Source organism: Thamnophis sirtalis, unplaced genomic scaffold, assembly GCF_051295495.1.
Source record: "Thamnophis sirtalis isolate CommonGarterSnake01/CBP01778 unplaced genomic scaffold, rThaSir2_p1.2 scaffold_14, whole genome shotgun sequence".
In the NCBI taxonomy this organism is placed as follows: domain Eukaryota; kingdom Metazoa; phylum Chordata; class Lepidosauria; order Squamata; family Natricidae; genus Thamnophis; species Thamnophis sirtalis.
Genome location: NW_028261394.1, coordinates 37,309,225 through 37,323,248, shown reverse-complemented (window position 1 = coordinate 37,323,248; position 14,024 = coordinate 37,309,225). Strand labels below are relative to the sequence as shown.

The window sequence follows — 14,024 nt, the reverse complement described above, 5'->3', positions numbered from 1 at the left end:
GTCCCTGCCCAGCACCCAGATGTCCATCCCACGATCCAATCAGGCACCATCCAAAACTGGAGATGCCTCCCAGTCATTTCATCGCAGCTGCAAGGCAAAACGTCCTTGACTCTCTGAGAAAGGAATGTTATTTAGGCTATAGATCTCCTATACGCCATTGAATCCCCCCCCCATTTTCCTCTAGCAAAAAAATGTGACAGGCCTGAAATATCAAATACCACTCACTCATCACCAAATCTCCAGAACGTAAAGCCTACAAACTTAAAATTTGGCACGTACGTTCTTTTTGGCTTCTAGGTGCTCACTAAGAAAGGATTTTTCAAAGTGACCATCAGATCATAGTATTTCTTATACAGTAATTAACACGCTCTGATGCTAAGGAGTTCTACTCCCCCTCCCCACCCGAAAAGAACTCTGTTCCAACTGCCAGTTGCCTCACATTCCATTATCTGAGTTCAAAGTAGCCGACGTTCCACTCCTTCACTCAGGAGCGGTCTGGGGCTCCTTACAGTACTAAACGTCGGTACCTCACCAAAATGTCTATGCCTTCCACCTCTGGAACTGCTTCCAGACTCAAGGCAGCGGGAGCAATATTCCCTTATGTGTTTCAATCACCGACCATCACTGAGCCAACGGATTGTGTCCCAAATTCCTCCTGCATAGCCCGATCACATAGTTTTGGCGTGAAGCACAGGTATTCAGCTAGTATTTTTATAATTGATATGGGTTGATTGTAGTGTGTGTGCTTTGATCCCAATGTATAGAACATATTTATACTTAGGATCCCATTCCAGCAGAACATCTCATCGCTCATGGATGCAAACACTTTGAGGTTACTAGGACTATTAAGTCAACAAACCGAAGTCTGAAAATAGGAGGTGGTTGCTTTAATGAGCTGCAGTAATGCAGTGAGGTGCGTGGTGCTTTTACTGAATCATTTTTGAAGTATGCAAGGTCCATTAAATCCATTAAACAAATATATTACTTTGGAGATGGAAACAGGACAAAAAAAAGATATGAATAATGCAAAAAGGTTTTTTTGTTTCAGGATATAATGGTGCAGCGTCATGCTTAATTGTTGTGCAATGGAACAAGGGCAGAAACGAGGCTACAGATTGTAGCACAGTGTGGTATTTTTATGCATGTGCTTACCAGGAAATACCCCTCTGATTTTTTTTTTTTTAATGGGATAGAAACTAAAAGACTTCAGCGGAAGGTGGAGCGTTCAAGTGCAGGAGGCAAATCGGCAGTGTCCAGAGTGAAAGGAAATTCTTTCAGCCTGCCCTGTTTTAATCGGAGGGAAAGGAATGCACCAGCGAACACATCCAGACCAGAAAGGACGGTTCTCACACCCTGGTCGGTCAATCCCTAACTGAACTCAAGAATAAATTGGATTTTCAGCCTCTGGAAGAAATCCCCGGGATTGGTGAGTACTTGATTTAAGGGTTCCTCTGGGAAGAAGACCAAACCAAATCTCTGAAATGTAGGAGAGAGGATCTGGGTTCCCAGTAGATTTCCACCCAGAGTTTGTAGAGGAAGACTGGAATGAGGCAGGAAGGCTGGGATAAGCTGGGCTGAAGTGCGGTAGCCTAAGTTGATGTGGCATCTAGTGTGGCATTGAAGGATGGGTCATTTCTTTAATCTGAAGTCCTGTTTATCAGACCTGCTCCATGTTTTCCTTGTAAAGCAGCCTTCGCTCATCTTTGAAGGGGGACCCAGCGCCCCCTGGGGCTAGGAAATGCTGGCTCAGATCTAGGGTATTATCTAAACAAACCAGTGGTCTTCAAACTTGGCAACTTTAAGACTTGTGGACTTGAACTCCCAGAATTGAATTGAAGTCCACAAGTCTTAAAGTTGCCAAGTTTGGGGACCCCTGCTCTAAACTATCAGCAGGTATCAGTGCACCTGAGAACAATATCCATCCAGGGTCCATTTTTCTCTCTCCCTCTTTTCTTATCGTTTGGTGTATGTCAGGTTTCTCCTTTTTCTCAGCTATAGATTATCCTTATCTCTTGGACCCAATTTTCTATTGGCCAGCACTGGAACACCTTTGGGCACTGAAATGTTACAACTGATCAGAATCATGGTCCACAGAGCCCACTGTAACAACACTGCCAAAAAGGCATTAAGAATTGTTAACTGTTCCTCTGCTCGCAACAGAATCCCTTATGCCACCAGGCTTGAAATTTTGGGCTTAGACAATTTAGAACTATGCCGCCTTCAATCCTATTTAAGCGTAGTACATAAAATTATCTGCTACAATGTTCTACCTGTCAATGAATACTTCAGCTTCAACCACAACAACAGACGAGCACACAATAGATACAAACTTAAGGTAAACCTCTCGATTGCAGAAAATACAACTTCAGCAACAGAATGGTCAACACCTGGAATGCTCTACCTGATTCTGTGGTTTCTTTTCCATACCCCACAAATTTAACCTTAAACTGTCTACTGTTGACCTCACCCCATTCCTAAGAGGTCTGTAAGGGGCATGCTTAGCGCACCAATGTGCCTACCATCCCTATCCTAATGTTCCCTTTTATTCGTATCCATTTCAGGTATTCAAAATTCATGCTTATACTTATATATGTTATCTAATACATTCCTGACGAAATAAATAAATAAAATAAACATTATGAAACTTATCCGTAGGATTTGGAGCCAGTGGGACCTGCTGGGCTTGGCTTTAAAAAAAAGGGGGATAATGAGAAAAACTAAAATCGTGGCTTGCAAGAAAACATGTACACTAATGTTGGTCCAGTGAAGTGGTTTACTGACCCCGCTTAGTTCGGTAGATGGTCCACAGAGCAATCATCCCCAGTTTGGCATCTGGAAATGCTGGATTCTTGTTCCCATCTTCTGCATTTAGCAGGCAATTTGGTGGATGTTGTTGGGAAGGCAGAAGAAGGTTGTGGTCAAAGACAAACTGGAAGATCTCATGTGATGGAACAGACTAAAATGAGGCTCACACATGACATAGGAAGATATCGTGTGGGCTGTTTAGTTTAGCTCAGTGTACGGCACCAAACGAACTCAGCCGATTGTAGTTAATTCAATAAAACCAAATCATATCTTAATATATGAGCCTGGGTAATAATGTACCCATGGAAAGCAAGTTCTCTGGACATCTTAATGCTACTACAGATCTCCCAGCTCTGATTTACTGTATGTGGGTTTATTTCTTAGGCGAAGACCAGTGCAGGTACATTTCTGAAAACATCTGTCATCCATAAAGGTCTCTTTTATCTTGAAAATAGACTAGAAGAGAACAGAACACAAGAAAGTGGAATGGAACAGAACAGAACAGAATTGGAAGGGACCTTGGAGGTCTTCTAATCCAACTCCCTGTTCAGGAAGGAAACCCTACACCACTTCAGATAAATGGTTGTCCAATCTCTTCTTTAAAACTTCCAGTGTTGGAGAATTCACAACTTCTGGAGGCAAATTGTGCCACTGATTAATTGTTCTAACTGTCAGGAAATTTCTTCTTAGAAGTCCTCTAGATTGCTTCTCTCCTTGATTAGTTTCCATCTGTTCTTGTCCTGCCTTCAGGTGCTTTGGAGAACAGCTTGACTCCCTTCTTCTTTGTGGCAATTCATCCTGTTAAACTCACTTGTGTCACGTCCAACACTGCCATCATGGAATTAGTGGACTTACTGGCAACTTAGACAGGGGCTCCCCCAATTTTAACCCCAGGCCAACAACCCTGAGGAATAGTTTTAATCTCACACCAGCCCTGCAGTGTTTGGCAGCAGCCCTCTTGTTCAACCTTGCCCGAGTGCCTTCAACCGCCCTTCAGAGGTAGATGGCTTTGCAAGCAGCTTTTCTGGGAAAGCAAGCGAGCGAGCGTGTGTGAACCTGTGTCCATCTGGCATCCTGCCTTACGCAGCATCTGTGTATAGAAAGACTGAGGAGGGGGGTGCTGGATAGAGAAGAGATGGTTGCCATGGCAGAGACAGGCCTTTGGGGAGAGCTGGCCTTGTTTGGAAGGAAGCACATCTTGATTTCTGCAGCCGTTGTAAAAGCCCAGGCTTGCCAAGGAGACCAAATGTGAACGGCAGATAATGCGGAGAGGCTTCCTCTCGGCCTGCCCTGGGTCAGCCAGCCTGTATCCATCGCCCAGATCCCACGTGGGTCCTTCCTTGTGGGCTGATTTATTATTGTTAGTGGAAAGGAAGTGGCTCAGCAAATAACAAATTCCTCATCCTTTCAGAAATTAACTCTGCCCTGCCCTGCTGCCCGGGGGAGTCCAAGTGCCTCTCAGCCTAACCCTCCTACTACAGCTGACATGTCCAGAATAACAATTGGCAGATGCCACAGACCATCATCTAGCAATGGCAGCTGACGAGGTTGCAAAATCTTGACTGGTTTAACTTCAGTCAGAAATAGCGCCACCGATTACTCTAAAACGATTTGATTTATTCTCCAAAGCACCCCAAAAGCAAGGAAAGAATTAATGAGTGGAAGTCCTGTTGGAAGAAACGTCCTTCTGGGTTGGGTCTAGGACTGTTCACCTCATACCCTTCGCCACCCCTTGTTCACCCCCAGGGTTTCGCCCCCCCCCCAGTGCCCAAAAGCCCAGGGTGAGCAGTATTTCACCGAATGACCCGTGAAGAAGGGTCTGGATCGGAAGAGATGGGGTCCCATTGCCCAGGGCGAACCGCTAGGGTCCTTTCAGCGGAGGACAAATGGTAGAGGTGAATGACTGGGGGCAAAACCCTGGGGGAGAACAAGGAGCGGTGAAGGGTACGAAGCAAACAGTCCAGTGACGTGCGGTGAGGTTCACGGCCGGTGAGGCAAGCGGGCAAAAGCTGCCCTATGCCTGCCAGCACCAGCCGCCCCCGAAGCCCCGACACGTCCCACTTCATGACTGGAAGGTGCGCCAGCATTTTAAAGTGCATGCCGCCCTGGCCATACAGTGGGATCCGCTGTATGGCTGGAAGCCGGCGTGTCCCGCTCTATGGCGAGGCAGATAAAACAAACAAACAAACAAACACACACACACACAAATTGTATTGTATTGTATTGTATTGTATTATTTGTATGCCGCCCTTCTCCGGGAGGACTCAGGGCGGCGAACAATTCAAGGGGGGGAAAAAGGGGGAATATAAAAGACAAAATACAAATAATAAAAGTAAACAACAGTCGCACAGCCATACATGTCGAGAGGGGAGGGAACTCATCACCCCCAGGCCTGCTGGCAAAGCCAGGTTTTGACGGCTTTTCGGAAGGCCTGGAGAGAGGTGAGGGTCCGAATCCCTGCAGGGAGTTCATTCCAGAGGGCCGGAGCTGCCACAGAGAAGGCCCTCCCCCGGGTAATAGCCAGGTGGCATTGGCTGGTAGATGGCACCCGGAGGAGGCCAACCCTGTGAGATCTAATGGGTCTGTGGGAGGTAATTGGCAGCAGGCGGTCTCTCTCTAAATTACTTATAATACAAATTAGAAATTACAATTACTTACAAATTACAATAATTTTGAATTCCTCCCCCCTCCCTCCGACCCAGGAACCACCTACCTTTTCCAGCTGTGTCACAGAGGATTTCAATTCTCCTCTTGTCTGCAATGATGAAAATGTAAAAAATGTAAAAAGAAAAAGGCAAAAGCTGCTGAAACCAGGTTGGGCTAGCTGCTGCCAGAGCCTCCAATGCAGTGTTTCTCAACCTTGGTGAGCTATGCTGGCTGGGGGATTCTGGGAGTTGAAGTCCACAGGACTTCAAGTCACCAAGGTTGAGAAACACTGCTCCAATGGATGACTCTGCTTAACTGTTTTAAAAAAGCCTCTTAAGAGCCAAGGTGGCGCAGTGGCTAAATGCAGCACTGCAAGCTACTGCTAGATCAGCAGGTCAGCGGTTCAAATCTCACCGGCTCAGGGTTGACTCAGCCTTCCATCCTTCCGAGGTGGGTAAAATGAGGACCCAGATTGTTGGGGGCAATATGCTGACTCTCTGTAAACCGCTTAGAGAGGCCTGAAAGGCCTATGAAGCGGTATATAAGTCTACTGCTATTGCTATTAAAAAAAGTGCCCTCTGCAGGAGGAGGCGAGAGAACCCCGTGCCTCCTTTGCATAAGGAAGTTTTCGCCTTTTAACCCTTGCTTAACTCTGCTCAAGTGATCATAAAGATAGACTAAAGGAGGCACGTGGTTCTCTCGCCTCCTCCTGCAGTTAAGCACTAAGTAGAATCATCCACTGTAACTCTGGCAGCAACTACCTCAGCCTTTTTCCTTTTAAATTTGTTTTTCTTTTTATGATGACAGTGGTGAGGCCCTGCCTCCCCTGACTGTACGTCCCTGGAACAGTCCCATTCCATTCTGGGTTCAGTTCCAAAAGGGGAAAAAGACACCGGAAACATGGAGGCTGCTTGAAAAGATGGTTTAATGATGGAGAGGATCACAAGGCTTGACCTCCTGAACAGAAAAGGGGGATCACATGCTTCCAGATGTTGGGTGCAGAAGAAAAAAAGAGGCTGAGATGCTGAAGGCCCTGGTGTTATGCCTTCTCTGGCCTTTGATCTTGAGCTTGTATTCCGATTGGTTGTCAGAGTCCCGTGGGGCCATGCAGGGGCAACTCTGTAGGCTGTGCTTTGAGTCCAAGTTTGGTTGAGCTTTGCTTCTTCCCAGGTGCCCTGTAGTGAGATGGGTAAAGGGCTAATACTATTATGCCTTAATCCCAACCCCCCCGGGGCTGAAGGGGGGAGGTCTTTGTTATGTAGAATAGAGTGACTTGGCCTTTTAATGGACAAAGGTGGGGGCTATTAAGAGTGAGTCTGTTTCCTGCCTAAAAACATGTTTCTCCATTTCTTATCCAGGGAAATATAATATTGTGTCCTTTTTCAATATTTCCCAGGATATTTCATTTATATTTATATTCCTTGCAGACAGCTGGTCATTTGCATCCTTTTAGAGGGCCTTTGAAGCACTTGGAGGTTTATCTGACTGAGAATCTCTACAGACAAATGGGTGGAAGCTTGTTAAAGACAGATACAGCCTAAGACTAAAGAGAAATTTCCTGACAGAACAACTAATAAGTGGAATGCTTTGCCTTCTGGGGTTGAGGGTGGTCCATCATGGGAGGTTTTCAAAAATAGACTGGAGAGCCATTTGACTTTCAGGAGCCGAGGTGGCGCAGTGGTTAGAGTGCAGTACTGCAGCCACTTCAGCTGACTGCTAAGCTGCAGTTCGGCGGTTCAAATCTCACCGGCTCAAGGTTGACTCAGCCTTCCATCCTTCCAAGGTGGGTAAAATGAGGACCCAGACTATGGGGGCAATATGCTGACTCTGTAAACCGCTTAGAGAGGGCTGAAAGCCCTATGGAGCGGTATATGTCTAACTGCTATTGCTATTGCTATGCTATGAAGTTCCTACTTGAGCAGAGGATTCAATTAGAAGACTTCTAACAGGTCCCTCTTAGGCTAAGCTCTTATAAGTCTTAGCTCTATGATTCGTGGTGGCGCAGTGGTTAAAATGCAGCATTGCAGGCAAACTCTGCCCACAGTCTAGAGTTCGATCCCGGCCAGCTCAAGGTTGACTCGGCCTTTCATTCTTCCGTGATGGGTAAAATGAGGAGCCAGATTATTAGGGGCAATAGGCTGACTCTGTGAACTGCTTAGAGAGGGCTGTGGAGCCCTGTGAAGCGGTATATACCTGCTATTGCTATTCGACTTCGGAGGGAGCAGTCCTCATGAACAAAATGCATATCCAGAGAGCCCCACCCATTTTTGGAGCCCAATGGCCAGCGGGCATCAAATTGCTGACTGTTGCGGTGATTCAGGCAGCATTTTTGCCCCAAGCCATGTGTAGTAAAATACTCCCTTGTTGGGGCATGCTGACACACCCTCTCTTCCTGTTGAAATGTGAGCTGTATAAGTGTGTTACTGGGGCACATGTGATCTATGTTTATTGTTTCCATTTCTTTTTGAGTTATCTATGTTTTCCTGAAGCCTAAGGCAGTGCTAGGGAGGGGACGGATATTGCATTAGCTAAACAAATGAAATAAATGTATAAGTTCTGGCCTACATTTTATGCCCTCTAGTATGTGATGCTTTGCCCAATAACCTGGAAAGTATAAAACAGACTGGAATGAGGCATCACAGACATCTTAGTCACCGCTAAAATCAATCCATCAAAGCAATTATTTATGAATAACATAAAAACCACGTTCCGAGTCATCACTGTTTTGGCAAATTTATATTTATGGAGTTGCTTAGTGATAGATACTTGATCTGAACCTAACTCTGGGACTTATTTTTCCACCCTAAGAGGAAAAATCACAGGAAACATTCATTGCTACAAGAAAACAACAGAATGCTTTGCATCAATTGCATACAATCCATGAATTGTGCAATTCTATTTCTACAATTGTACAATTATTTTGAGGCAGTCTAGAAGTGCTTAAAATGATTCTAACTTCTTAAACTCTAGCATGTGTTTTTGTACGCCAGTGCGGTGTTATCAAACGCTACATCCTTTATTTAAAAAAATATTGATCTCAGTATAATAATACTGTCAGAAATCAGCAGATGGCAGCAACTTCAAGACAAACACCGACAGCTCATTTCCTGGTGGTGTTTTTCTTTTTTCCTACAAAAGCTTATGCTACAACAGTTTTCCCCCCCACACTTTAATGGGGGAGAAAATCACTTTTGCTGCAAAAGCCCAGCTTGGCAGCCTTGTTGGAAATCTTGTTCAAGTCACTGCCTCATCCAGACCAGAGGTGGGTTCCTACCAGTTCGCACCTATTCGGTAGAACTGGTTCGTCAAATCTACTGAACCGGTTAGAAGAGGTTCCACCAGTGGACCCGGAAAGCAGGCCACACCTACAGAAGAGGTTCCAAAATTTTTTGAAACCCACCACTGGTCCTTGGATATGATTATTCTACACTATCATGCTCATATTTATAAAACTCAGTGCTTCTGTGAACGGTAAGGATGACTCCTGCGTTTGTGGTGCAATCAGAACATTGCGTGTGTTGAAGTTTTTTTAACGCAAACCAAAGATGCCTTTTAAAAAACAAGTTTGCATCATATTCTTATGCATGCCAGTGCTGTGTGTGAGGTAATTTAAGGTGGTTCTGACAAGTGTCGTCGGCATCTTCATATCCGGTCACATGGGCGGCAAGCCACTCCCATCTGGTCACATGGGCGGCAAGCCACTCCTACAAAGGAGGCCACACCCACAGAGTAGGTTCGAACAATTTTTGAAACCCACCACTGATCCAGACATACCATGTACTTGAGCCGAAGGCTTTCCTAGCTTGTTAATCTGTTGGTTTATTGAATTAACTCAGATGCCTCAATTTGAACAATTTGCCAGAGGTGGTATTCAGCAGGTTTTGACCAGTTCTGGAGAACCGGTAGCGAAAATTTTGAGTAGTTCGGAGAATTGGTAAATACCACCTGTGAGTGGCCCCAGCGCCATCTATTTTCCGCCTCCCGAGTCCTAGCTGATGGGGAGGTAATGCGGATTTTGCAGTTTTCTTTGTGGATGTTTGGTGGTGATATTCTGTGTGGCTCTTGTGAGTGTGGGCCTGGTGTCATTCATCATGTTCGGGACTCGTTTATCAATAAGGGCAGGCTTCCAAATGGCTGGCAGGCGGGAAGTATCATCCCACCTGTTCATGCTGTGTGGGCGTTTTTCTATTTCAATGGCTTCTCTGATTATTCGGTTGTTGAAATGTTCAGCCTTGGCGATAGTTCTAGACTTATTAAAATCAATGTTATCTCCTGTGGCTTTCTTCCCTGGTCCAACACCTTAAAGCCAAGCTCCCACCCAATCAGTTCAACCCCCCCCCTGGCAGTTAAAAGGAAGAAACAGCCGAGATCTCACATTGCTCCTGGAAGCACCAAGCCTGAAGAAGCCTGAAGATGACGAATGAGACTTCATCGAAACGTCGCCAAGACATCTCCAATTTTACGCGGGAGAAAACCCGAATAACTACAGACAGACAGACAGACAGACAGACAGACAGACAGACAGACAGACAGACAGACAGACAGACATACATACATACATACATACATACATACATACATATATATATATATATATATATATATATATATATATATATATAAAGTGTTATGTCAAAGCACCTGGTGTGATATACACAATGAGTATAGAGATTAATGATGAATAGATGAATGTTAAATAGCAATTATAATAATGTATATCTATGAATGAATTTGAAAGGGAAAAAATAAAAATAAAAACCCTATTTGCTTGAAAAAAAACCATCTGCAAGGCTGAACATGCTTGAACCCAAGAGTTGAAAAGGTCAACTGCAGGCATAACCTGGCTGGGCAGGTTTGCAGAAATGTCCTTCGGAGCCCATTTATTGCTGCTTGAGGTTACCCTTCCCCTCTCCCCCCCCCTTTTTTTTTTTTTTTGCAGATAAGGCTTCTGTGTGTTCCAAGGGCAGGATATAAATAAAACTGTGTCCCAAAAGGAAGTGTGTCTCTAGGAGGAAAGACAGAAAACAAGCATGTGATTAAATAAGTCACTGGGTGATAAACTGGCTTTGGGGAAAGGACTTTTATCTCAGTAACTGCAAACAGAAGGAAGGGACCAGAGTCACCGACAAGCTAAAAGTAACGTCCACCTTAAAACGGCCTAAAGTTAATCTACAAATATGGAGATAACTTGTGCGGCTGTTGTCGGACGTCACAATTCCCTGCAATTAACGGAATCGGGGTTTAACCCATCGACACAACTTTAGGCGCTCACACAATACAGGGAGTCCTCGGCTCACAACCGAGCCCAAAATTTCTGCTGCTCAGCAAGGCAATCGATAAGTGAATTTTGCCCCATTTTACAACTTTCCTGGCCACGGTTGATATGTGAACTGTGGCTAAGTTAGTAACACGTTTATGACGTTGATCTGGCTTCCCCATTGACTTGGCTTGTCAAAAGGTTTCAAAAGAGGAACCACGTGACAATAGCAATAGCAATAGCAGTTAGACTTATATACCGCTTCATAGGGCTTTCAGCCCTCTCTAAGCGGTTTACAGTGTCAGCATATTGCCCCCAACAACAATCCGGGTTCTCATTTTACCCACCTTGGAAGGATGGAAGGCTGAGTCAAGCCTGAGCCGGTGAGATTTGAACAGCCGAACTGCAGAACTGCAGTCAGCTGAAGTAGCCTGCAGTGCTGCATTTAACCACTGCACCATCTTGGCTCCCCGGGACACTGCAAACGTCATAAATACGAGCCAGTTGCCAAGCGTCCGAATTCTGATCACATGACCAATGGTCGTCAAGGTGAAAAACGGTCATAAGTCACTTTTTCTGGTGCCTCTGTGCTCGAATGGTCAGTAAATAAACTGTTGTAAGTTGAAGACTACCCTTATATTAGTATAAACTAACCAGATAGGCTTGGGCCAATTAACACATTAATGTAAAAGGGTTTTTTACACATTTGTGGTTGTGTTGGGTAGACTCCTAAACCGGGGTTGGGTAAACAAGGAACCTTCAGGAATGAAACTTAAAATGAAAACCTCTCAACCAGGGGTGAACTCTGCTTAGCTTTGCTAACAGTTCGGTAGGAATTCACCAGTGGTGGGTTTCAAAATTTTTTCGAACCTACTCTGTGGGTGTGGCCTCCTTTGTGGGAGTGGCTTGCCAGCCATGTGACCTGGTGGGAGTGGCTTGCCGGCCATGTGTTCTCTCTCTCTCTCTCTCTTTCTTTCCTTCCTTTTGTCTCTCTGTCCCTTTTTTCTTTTTTTCTTTCATCTTTCTCTCATTTTTTCTTTCTTTCTTTCTTCCTTTCTTTCTCTTTCTCTCTCTGTGTGAGTCTGTCTGTCTGTGTGTGTGTGTGTGTGTGTGTGTGTGTGTGTCTGTGTGTGTGTGTCTGTGTGCGTCTTTGCCTCTCTCTCCCTCCCTCCCTCCGTGTCTCTCTATGTGATTCTCTCTCTCTCTCTCTCTCTCTCTCTCTCTCTCTCTCCTCCAGTGGTGGGTTTCAAAAAAATTTCGAACCTACTCTGTGGGTGTGGCCTCCTTTGTGGGAGTGGCTTGCCAGCCATGAGACCTGGTGGGAGTGGCTTGCCGGCCATGTGTTCTCTCTCTCTCTCTCTCTCTCTCTCTCTCTCTTTCTCTCTCTCTCTTTTTTTTCCTTCCTTTTGTCTCTCTGTCCCTTTTTTCTTTTTTTCTTTCATCTCTCTCTCATTTTTTCTTTCTTTCTTTCTTCTTTCTTTCTTTCTTCCTTTCTTTCTCTTTCTCTCTCTCTGTGAGTCTGTCTCTCTGTGTGTCTGTGTGCGTGTCTTTGCCTCTCTCTCTCTCCCTCCCTCCCTGTCTCTCTATGTGATTCTCTCTCTGTGTCTTTCTGTCTCTCTCTGTCTCTCTGTCTCTCTGCTTCTCTGTCTGTCTGTCTGTCTCTCTCTCTCTCCTCCAGTGGTGGGTTTCAAAAAATTTTGGAACCTCTTCTGTAGGTGTGGCCTGCTTTCCAGGTCCACTGGTGGAACCTCTTCTAACCGGTTCAGGAGATTTGACGAACCGGTTCTACCAAATAGGTGCGAACTGGTAGGAACCCACTTCTGCAATTCACGCATGTGCACGACCTTCTGTGTGTGCGCAGAGCGTCAAAATTGGATGCAATGACGTCCAGGTGGGTGGATGGAGCCTGCTACAAAGCACACCTGCAGAGGTAAGCCAACAGCGAGGGAGGGGGAATCCGCTGTGCCACGCGATTTAGATTAGATAGAAAGCAGGAAATCCTGCTTAATATAAATCGCGTGGCACAGCTGATCATTGGGAAAAAAACCATTTCTCCCGAACTAATAGCATTTTTACTACTGGTTCGAGCGAACCGGTCCAAACCGGTAGCATTTCACCCCTGCCCTCAACTTGAACGTCGTATCTTTTGGTAGCATTAAAACTCTTCGAAGTCACCCTAGAAGAGTAGCCTTACAAAGTTACCTTTCGTATATTTTTCCCAATGTAGTTACTTATCCATCAGAATCACCCCAGAATGTTACAAAGCTTTGCAAACCGAAGGGGAAACAAACAGTCTCGGTTTCAGGCAGTGGGAATTGCACCGTGGTTTGTTAAGTAATCCAGGAAGCAAAAAAGAGAAACGGCCAGAATGATGCGGGGTGGGAAATTCAACAGATCAAACCAACGGCACGAAAGTAAAACCGGTTTTATAAATATTTCTGGCTGCCATGCTATAATTAATGTCACTTACTTTCTTTCGGCTCAATGTTTCCTGTGGTCCCAACCAGGGTGTCTTCTAAGCCATGATTTGTGGCTTGATCCGTTATGCAAACTCAGTCAACCGAGTTCAGGGCAACATGTGAATGTTAGTCTGAATGTTAGTTTTAAATTTCTACTTTCAGCCAGCAATTCATCCATTCTTATCAGTATCTCACTGAATCACACGTTAACAATGGTGAAAACGAAAAGCTAGTTAGTTATTTAGCATGTTGCACCAAAAGCTTAGAGCTGTGTTTCTCAACTTTTGGCAAGTTTTAAGATAAGCAGACTTCTCCTCCCAGAATTCCCCAGTGAGCCATGGGAAGTCCCCTTATTTTAAAGTTGAGAAACACTGAATTAGAGGAAAGAAAAATAATTAAATATAAGAAATAGGTAAATAATAGAAATTTCCATTCTCAATATTTATTTTTAACTAGCTGATAACCTGGCATTGCCCAGGTATTTATTTATATGTCCAGACCAAACGTAATTTCTAATATTGGATTCCCCCCCCCCCTTACCAGAGGGAGCCCCTGCAGGAGTCCTGTCAAGCCGTTACCATGGCAACTCGACTGCGCTGCATAAGAGAAGCCATTTACGGCAGTACAGTAGAATTCATTTTAAGGCACAACAGGCTGTATCTTAACAGAACACATGCCCCGAGGGGTGTTAGGGGTGTCTTACTCCCACAGTATTTGTTTCCAGAGGGCAAGTCATCTGTGTACCAACCTTGGTTGAAATTGCTCAAGGCGTTGCAGAGTTATGCTGGAACATATACACAAACAGACCTATTTATATATATATAGATCACGTTGGAGAGCCAGTATTTCTCTAATAA

General features: G+C 44.9%; 1 protein-coding gene across 1 annotated transcript in view; it reads left to right on the top strand.

Annotated features, from left to right (window-relative positions):
- The first annotated feature begins 1,289 nt into the window (after positions 1-1,289).
- Positions 1,290-14,024, top strand: part of RIPOR1 (RHO family interacting cell polarization regulator 1) — a 136,691-nt gene continuing 123,956 nt past the window's right edge. Inside the window, exon 1 of the mRNA XM_087728809.1 lies at positions 1,290-1,426. The gene's annotated coding sequence lies outside the window, so the exon portion shown is untranslated. The remainder of the gene's footprint in view (positions 1,427-14,024) is intronic.